At 42.0% G+C, this 9,188-nt stretch overlaps 1 protein-coding gene across 2 annotated transcripts in view; it reads right to left on the bottom strand.

Moving 5' to 3' along the window:
• Positions 1 to 1,744: 1,744 nt before the first annotated feature.
• Positions 1,745 to 9,188, bottom strand: part of CARF (calcium responsive transcription factor) — a 75,351-nt gene continuing 67,907 nt past the window's right edge. For both annotated transcript variants that reach the window (XM_069578043.1, XM_069578039.1), the window contains one exon: positions 1,745 to 1,786. The gene's annotated coding sequence lies outside the window, so the exon portion shown is untranslated. The remainder of the gene's footprint in view (positions 1,787 to 9,188) is intronic.

Raw genomic sequence — 9,188 nt, 5'->3', positions numbered from 1 at the left:
ATTTTAAAATTACTCAGCTATGTTTCAGAAAATTACTTTCAAATGATCATATATAATTTCAATTCCAAATGATTTCACAAGTATTACCAAAAAAAAAAAATTATTCCCTATAATTATTCCCTATAATTTTGTGTCCTTACCTTTTTTTTTTTTTTTAAGTTTTTAAGTTAAGTCGCTCAGTCATGTCCAAATCTTTGTGACCCCATGGACTGTAGCCCACCAGGCTCCTCCATCCATGGGATTCTCCAGGCAAGAATACTGGAGTGGGTTGCCATTTCCTTCTCCAGGGGATCTTCCCAACCCAGGGATCGAACCCAGGTCTCCTGTATTAGAGGCAGACGCTTTAGCCTCTGAGCCACCAGGGAATAGAAAAATATACTCAGACTTAATTCTACCACAGAAATTTTGTGAAGTTAAACAACTTGTGAAAATATTTAGAAATAAGGTAAATAATAAATCCTACATATCTTATGCATACCTTCCTGCATGCTCAGTTGCTTCAGCCCTGTCCAACTCTGAGGGACTAACACTTCAACCACTACTATTACTACTAGTACTACAAGGTATTAATCAAATATAACAGTATAAAGGTAAGATTAATTTAGAAAATCAGAGTCTAGAGCAAGTTTTTATACTGTGTGTACTAGTAGTGCGTGTATGCTCAGTCCTATCTGACTCTCTGCCACCCTGTGGACTTTAGCGTGCCAGGCTCCTCTGTCCATGGAATTTTCCGGGCAAGAATACTGGAGTGGGTTTCCATTTCCTTTCTCCAGGGGATCTTCCCCACCCAGGTATGAACCCACGTCTCCTGCATCAGCACGTTTAGTAGTAATACTACCATTATGAAAATTGACTACTCCAACTACTATTCCATGTGGATTCCCAAGTGGCTCAGTGGTAAATAATCCTCCTGCCAATGCAGGAGACGCCGGAGATGTGGGTTCAATCCTTGGGTCGGGAAGATCACCTGGAGATGGAAATGGCAACCCACTCCAGTATTCCTGCCTGGAAAATTCCATGGACAGAGAAGCCTGGCTGGCTGCAGTCCATGGGTCACAAGAGTCAGACACAACTGAGCAGGCACACATAGACAAAAACAATTAATTGGATATAACTGCGGGGTAGGTTTGGGTGAAATTAGAAACAAGGGGAATTTCTTGATGGTCCCAGTGGTTAGGACTGCCTCTCACTGTGGAGGGTCCAGATTAGGGAACTTAAAATCCCACAGGCCACTAATAAAGAATCAATATACAGATACAAGATGTAACTAAATGAAATGCATGACCATTTTAAACCATCTTTTCCTCCTTTACATTTTTAAAAATAGAAATAGGTAAAGCTTTAGCTTCTGTAGTTACTACTGAGTTAAAATCGCTGGAACTATAAACTTAAGTGTTAATTAAAAATTAAAATGACTTCAGTGTTTCCGTGGAAATAAAAAGATCTCATGAATAAAAAACTATTATGCAACTGATAGAGAAGTCTGTTACTCTGAAAGTCACAGCTTGTGTCTTAGCTACTACAAGCTAGATGTTTTTTAGTTGTTTTGTTCTTGCCTATACTCTTTGGTTACCCACTCCAGTGTTCTTGCCTGAGAATCCCAGGGACAGGGGAGCCTGGTGGGCTGCCGTCTATAGGGTCGCAGAGTCTGAGACGACTGAAGTAACTCAGCAGCAGCAGCAGCATAGTCTGGTTAAATTCTTCTTGAAGGTCTAAATATACCCGTATTTTTTTATTAATATAATTTTCATACCAAAGCATTTCAATGTATTTTGAAATGTTAATCCTGAAAAGAGAGGAAACATCTTCTTAGGACAGTTAATATATTTACATAATTTTAGCTGTCTATTTAAAGCCAGAATTTATACTGCCACTTAATTGAAATTTAGATAAAAGCAAGTTTAGTAATTTATTAAATGTACAATTGAATAAAGTATAAAAAGAGAATTAAAAAATGATAGTTTAAAGCAGTTTTTTAAAAAGAATAGAAAGCAGAAAGACTAGAAAGAAAAAAAATTTCTGAAATATTTTTATAATCAAGCCTAGAAATCTGAATCCCCTCAGATACAGGGGAGTGGTATATGTAAATATAGTGTATTATAGAGTAGTTAAAAATAAGCCACAAGGCTCAGTGTCTTTCCCAGTGGCTCAGTGGTAAAGAATCCACCTGTAATGCAGGAGACTCGGGTTTGATCCCTGGGTTGGGAAGATCCCCTGGAGAAAAGAAATGGCAGTCCACTCCAGTATTCTTGCCTGGCAAACCTCAATCTATGGACTCACAAAAGAGCTGTCACAACTGGGTGACTAAACAACAATTGCCAAAGCAGGAGGGGCAGGAAACGTGGGCTTGATCCCTGGGTGGGGAAGACCACCGCCCCCCCCCCCCCCCCCGGAGTAGGAAATGGCAACCCACTCCAGTAATTTGCCTGGAAAATTTCATGAACAGAAGAATCTGGTGGCCCACAGACCATGGGGTCGCAAACAGCCAGACATGACTGCATGACTGAGCGCGCACACACACAAAAGGCATTTAGATTGGAGTTCCTTCCTGTTGCAGGACCTCTTGGAGACCACTGTTTCACCGGATAAGTATTTGTTGATTAAGAGACTGAAGAGATTGCTTCAATTAGCAACTGATCTGAAGTACTTTCTGCCCCTAAGTTCGCTCACAGGTTCCAGAGTGGACTCAGCTGACCAGTGTGAAGCATTATTGGCGTTCCTTTGCATTTCTTAGCTGTTTTTCCTGTTCTACCTGATCTAAGTGTTGGAGGGCTCTAGGGCTAGATCCTGAGCATTCTTCTTTATCTACGTTTCTTCTCTGTTTTCTGTTTTTAAATAACCATCTGTATGTTGATAAATCACAAAAATGTTTATCTCCAATTCTGACCTCTAGATTTATATTCTCAAGTGCCTACTAAACATTTCCATTTGGAAATCAAACTAACCAGTCCAAAGACAGCTCTTGATTTTCTCTTCCAAATCTACTGAACCCAAATTGGTCTCCCTCAACTCAGTAAAATTCACTACCATCCCTGTAGTTGCTCAAGGCTAAAACCCTGCAGTCATTCTTCATTTCCCCCCTTCCATCACTTACCATCCCCGCACCCACTTCCCAACAGCCCTTCAGTCAGCAAGTCTTGTTGCTCTTCTCTCCAAAATATATCCTGAATCTGTCCATTTCTCTTTGCTTGCTGTATCACTATCGCTCTAGTTCACCTAAGCTCTCACGTGTGCAATTCCCATAACTTATAATTGCTCTCCCACTTCCATTTGTGTCCCTATATAATACACTCTCCTACAACATACAAAGCAAGGTGTATCACTCTCCACTAAAAATCTTCTAAAGGGAATCAGTTCCCAACAAAGACCCTTAATGTTTCAGAGGCCAGTTTTATAGCCCCTGACTAGGTGATTGGTTACATGTTAGCAACCTCTTTGTTGTATATAATTGAGTTTTACAAGTAGGTGCTAGGAAAACAATTAAGGTTAAAGCGGGGTAACAATGATTATACATCAAGGGGGGATGTCTCCATGGTTAATCTAACAGAGGCAGCCGAACTCAACTACAATCTCGGTTTGTAATCTGTAGGGAGGGAAGTCTCCAGGAGACCTGGTTTTCACTAGTAACAGTTTCCTCACTCTTGGGCAGGGTTCAGGCCCAGTTCACATCCTGTCTTTAAGATGAACAGGCTTCAAGATGGAGTCTCTCCTGCTTTCCTCACACTGGCCCCAAAAGATACTCAGGATGAAACTGACCCTCTGATTAGCATAGATTCCAAGGCTTTCTGTACCTGATTGACCTCATCTCAAACCATTTTCTGTACTGTTCTCTAAGCTTATGCCTGCTGGCATTTGTTTCAACCCTTTAACACATTTTTTTTTTCCTACCTCAAGGCCTTTGCATTTTACTGTTTCTTCTACCTGTGAAGGTCTTCCCTCTGCTTTTTGAGTGATAGGTTCTTTCCATCTGTTGAATGCTCTCTCTCTGAAAATATCACCAAAATAATAAGCTGATAAAGGAAAACTAAGTTTCCTGCTTACTGATGTAAGAAATACTACCTTGACAATCTGAATAGTGTCTCTTGGGGTAAAGACAACGGTGAGATATTTAGTTTGGCAGGGGAGTCTAGTTTAAGCTGTTTTTCAATGCAAGAACTTGAGAGGTATTGGGTGAAGTCTGCAGACCTAAGCCAAAGTTACCCATCAAAGAGCCCTTCTCACAGAAATGGGCCTGCCTCATTACCTTTGCCATGCTCAGTCATCGGCTGGGAGTAGCCTGTGAGCAGCACAGTTTCTACACACCACCATGCTAGATCCAGAGCATAGCAGTTGGGGCAGTTGGCCAATTACTCCACCCCAAAGCAAGAGCTCCAAGTGGCTCCTTTTCATAGCTGTCAAGGCTCACCTCTTGTGCTAAACAGGTTCAGCAAACAGGTTCAGGGTGCAGGTCTTCTGTGGTTCTTGTGGGCCTGTCTTCCTGAAGGTAAACTCAGACAGGACCTCTGACACCACAGTAGATCTTTGGGGTCACAAATGATAAACTCTCCCTCACCCTCAGCTATCACCTCATCACATCTTGGTGGCTTGCAAGTGGTATGACTCAAAATCTTAACTCCTGAAAGGTCTTAGCAGTCATACTGTTCTCATGCTGACACTGCTGCATAAGTCTGTTCACCCTTACAGTAGGGCTGCTGCTGCTAAATGTCCAACTCTGTGCGACCCCATAGACAGCGACCCATCAGGCTCCTCCATCCCTGGGATTCTCCAGGCAAGAGTACTGGAGTGGGTTGCCATTTCCTTCTCCAATGCATGAAAGGGGAAAAGTGAAAGTGAAGTCACTCAGTCGTGTCCGACTCTTAGCAACCCCACAGACTGCAGCCTACCAGGCTCCTCCGTCTATAGGAGTTTCCAGGCAAGAGTACTGGAGTGGGTGGCCAGTGCCTTCTCAGTAGGGCATGGGGCACCAAAAGGTGCCCAAATGGATCATCTCGGTTTCACATATAGTCTCCCTGCCCTAACTCCTGCTGATCAGAATCCACCATCCCAGACAGAATGTGGATGCCTCTTCTCACCGGCTGGTTCCTGGATACAAGGACACCAAATGTCCTGACTTCAGCTATATCTTGTAAATTCCATTAAAACTTTGTGTTCCCCCTGGCAAAAGTATGCTCCCTTTGGGGACCAGGGCCTACAATCCTGCAGGGCCCACAGTTGAAGAGGTGGGAAACACAAAATCTCCCAGTGTGTCATTGGGAATGATGGTAAATGCGGCCACTCTTGCCTCTGCCCCTTTGTTATTAGGCTCATGCATTCTTCCTGTTTGGAACACAGCACCATCCAGAGGTCTTTGATGTAATGCATACACTATATCACCAAGGACGGCACTCAAACTTTCAGAATGTTGCCTCTCAGTTAATGCATAGCTCTGCTTTCGAAAGGCCATTTCATCATTCTATGAATTTACCAACTTAACTGCAGCAATTTCTTGAAGAAACAAATTATATAAATTGTTGAATCCTGCCCCCAAGGTCACAGGTGCAAGGCCCTGCACCAAGGCCACAGAAGCAGAGCCCAGATTCAAGGAAACCTTGGAAGTTGACTGAGCTCCTTTGTTACTGTTGCCAAAAGCTCATGAGCATTACTAACAAGCTACCCGACTGGCAATTAGACAAAGATGCCCACTCCAGTAAATACCCTATACTGCCCCAACCAATCACCTAACACCAACCTTCCAGCAGGAATTTTGTCTTGAGGTTATAAAAATTGACTATTAACTCATGAAAACTGTCGGCTCTCCCTGGTCTGTCAGGAGTTGTCAGCTCTCTGTGCTCACATTGCTGATTTTATCTCTGCTCTTTGTTCTTAATAAACTCACTCCTTTCTGCAATACTCTGAGTCTGGAAATTGTTTTCCCACCTGCGCTTGGACTGCCTCTACATAAATTATCTTGCATACATATTCATAACCCTTTGTATTAATATGAATACAGTCTTAATTGCTGCATTAACCTAGATGTTCAACTTTTTCCCCTCCTCAGACAACTAAAAGACAGAACACCAGGAACTGTATTTTTCTAATGAGTATGCTTACGATTTTATATTGATAAATTTTAAGGATGCTATGTATATAATAAAATCCAAAGGCATTTTCACATCCTATTGATCTATATCTATTTTTAAATCTATAATAGCAACAGTAAGAGAAAACTATTTAGTGGCCAATGTTCTGTTTTTTAGATTTTGTCTAAGTATTCAAAGATTATGTATCAAATAACTCAGTTTAATATCTGTCTAACCTATTTTAAGTTACCTAACGATCTTCCCAGTACCTCAGCTGGTAAAAGGATCCACCTGCAATGCAGGAGATCTCGGTTTGATTGCTAGGCCAGGAAGATCCTCTGGAGAAGGAATAGGCTACCCACACCAGTATTCCTGGGGCTTCTCTGGTGGCTCAGATGGTAAAGAATCCACCTGCAATGAGGGAGATCTGGGTTCAGTCCTTGGGCTGGGAAGATACCCTGGAAAAGGGAATGGCTACCCACTCCAGTATTTTGGCCTGGAGAATTCCATGGACAGAGGAGCCTAGCAGGCTACAGTCCATGGGATTGCAAAGAGTCAGACATGACTGAGCAATTTTCACTTCAAGGACCTAGAAATTACAACTTCAGTTAAATATAAAGTTCTTAAGAATTTTCATATTATCAAAATATCATAATAAACATTTTAAAGATACCAAGATCAGCCCTGGGATTTCTTTGGAGGGAATGATGCTGAAGCTGAAACTTCAGTACTTTGGCCACCTCATGCGAAGAGTTAACTCACTGGAAAAGACTCTGATGCTGGGAGGGATTGGGGGCAGGAGGAGAAGGGGACGACTGAGGATGAGATGGCTGGATGGCATCACTGACTCAATAGACTTGAGTCTGAGTGAACTCCAGGAGTTGGTGATGGACAAGGAGGCCTGGCATGCTGCGATTCATGGGGTCACAAAGAATCGGACATGACTGAGCAACTGAACTGAACTGAACCATTATAATTTTACCTAGTTAAAATAATGGTTCTACTAATAATGGAATGGGTAAATGGAATCAGTGAATTTAACTCAGATGACCATTATATCTACTACAATGGGCAGGAATCCCTTAGAAGAAATGGAGTAGCCATCATGGTCAACAAGAGAGTCCGAAATGCAGTACTTGGATGGAATCTCAAAAATGACAGAATGATCTCTGTTCGTTTCCAAGGCAAATCATTCAATATCATGGTAATCCAAGTCTATGCCCCAACCAGTAATGCCGAAGAAGCTGAAGTTGAACGGTTCTATGAAGACCTACAAGACCTTTTAGAACACCCAAAAAAGATGTGCTTTTCATTAAAGGGGACTGGAATGCAAAAGTAGGAAGTCAAGAAACACCTGGAGTAACAGGCAAATTTGGCCTTGGAATACAGAATGAAGCAGGGCAAAGACTGATAGAGTTTTGCCAAAAGAACACACTGGTCATAGCAAACACCCGCTTTCAACAACACAAGAGACGACTCTACACATGGACATCACCAGACGGTCAACACCGAAATCACATTGATTATATTCTTTGCAGCCAAAGATGGAGAGGCTCTAAACAGTCAGCAAAAACAAGACCGGGAGCTGACTGTGGCTCAGATCATGAATTCCTTATTGCCAAATTCAGACTTAAGTTGAAGAAAGTAGGGAAAACTGCTAGACCATCCAGGTATGACCTAAATCAAATCCCTTATGATTATACAGTGGAAGTGAGAAATAGATTTAAGGGACTAGATCTGATAGATAAGAGTGCCTAATGCACTATGGAATGAGGTTTGTGACCTTGTACAGGAGACAGGGATCAAGACCACCCCCATGGAAAAGAAATGCAAAAGAGCAAAATGGCTGTCTGAGGCAGCCTTACAAATAGCTGTGAAAAGAAGCGAAGCAAAAAGCAAAGGAGAAAAGGAAAGATATAAGCATCTGAATGCAGAGTTCCAAAGAATAGCAAGTAGAGAAAAAAGCCTTCCTCAGCGATCAGTGCAAAGAAACAGGTAAACAACAGAATGGGAAAGACTAGAGATCTCTTCAAGAAAGTTAGAGACACCAAGGGAACATTTCATGCAAATATGGGCTCAATAAAGGACAGAAATGGTATGGACCTAACAGAAGCAGAAGATATTAAGAAGAGGTGGCAAGAATACACAGAAGAACTGTGGATAAAAGAGCTTCACGACCAAGATAATCATGACGATGTGATCACTGACCTAGAGCCACACATCCTGGAATGTGAAGTCAAGTGGGCCTTAGATAGCATCACACGAACAAAGCTAGTGGAGGTAATGGAATTCCAGTTGAGCTATTTCAAATCCTGAAAAATGATGCTGTGAAAGTGCTGCACTCAATACTCCAGCAAATTCGGAAAACTCACCCGTGGCCACAGAACTGGAAAAGGTCAGTTTTCATTCCAATCCCAAAGAAAGGCAATGCCAAAGAATTCTCAAACTACTGCACAATTGTACTCATCTCACATGCTAGTAAAGTAATGCTCAAAATTCTCCAAGCCAGGCTTCAGCAATATGTGAACCGTGAACTTCCTGATGTTCAAGCTGGTTTTAGAAGAAGCAGAGGAACGAGAGATCAAATTGCCAACATCTGCTGGATCATCGAAAAAGCAAGACAGTTCCAGAAAAACATCTATTTCTGCTTTACTGACTATGCCAAAGCCTTTGACTGTGTGCATCACAATAAACTGTGGAAAATTCTGAGAGAGATGAGAATACCAGACCATCTGACCTGCCTCTTGAGAAACCTATGTGCAGGTCAGGAAGCAACAATTAGAACTGGACATGGAACAACAGACTGGTTCCAAATAGGAAAAGGAGGACGTCAAGGCTGTATATTGTCACCCTGCTTATTTAACTTCTATGCAGAGTACATCATGAGAAACGCTGGGCTGGAAGAAGCACAAGCTGGAATCAAGATTGCCGGGAGAAATATCAATAACCTCAAATATGCAGATAACACCACCCTTATGGCAGAAAGTGAAGAGGAACTAGAGAGGCTCTTGATGAAAGTGAAAGTGAAGAGTGAAAAAGTTGGCTTAAAGCTCAACATTCAGAAAACGAAGATCATGGCATCTGGTACCATCACATTATGGCAAATAGATGGGGAAACAGTGGAAATGG

This window comes from Ovis canadensis, chromosome 2 (assembly GCF_042477335.2).
Source record: "Ovis canadensis isolate MfBH-ARS-UI-01 breed Bighorn chromosome 2, ARS-UI_OviCan_v2, whole genome shotgun sequence".
Classification (NCBI taxonomy): domain Eukaryota; kingdom Metazoa; phylum Chordata; class Mammalia; order Artiodactyla; family Bovidae; genus Ovis; species Ovis canadensis.
The sequence above is the reverse complement of the archived record's forward strand: the minus strand, read 5'-3'. Positions and strand labels throughout refer to the sequence as shown.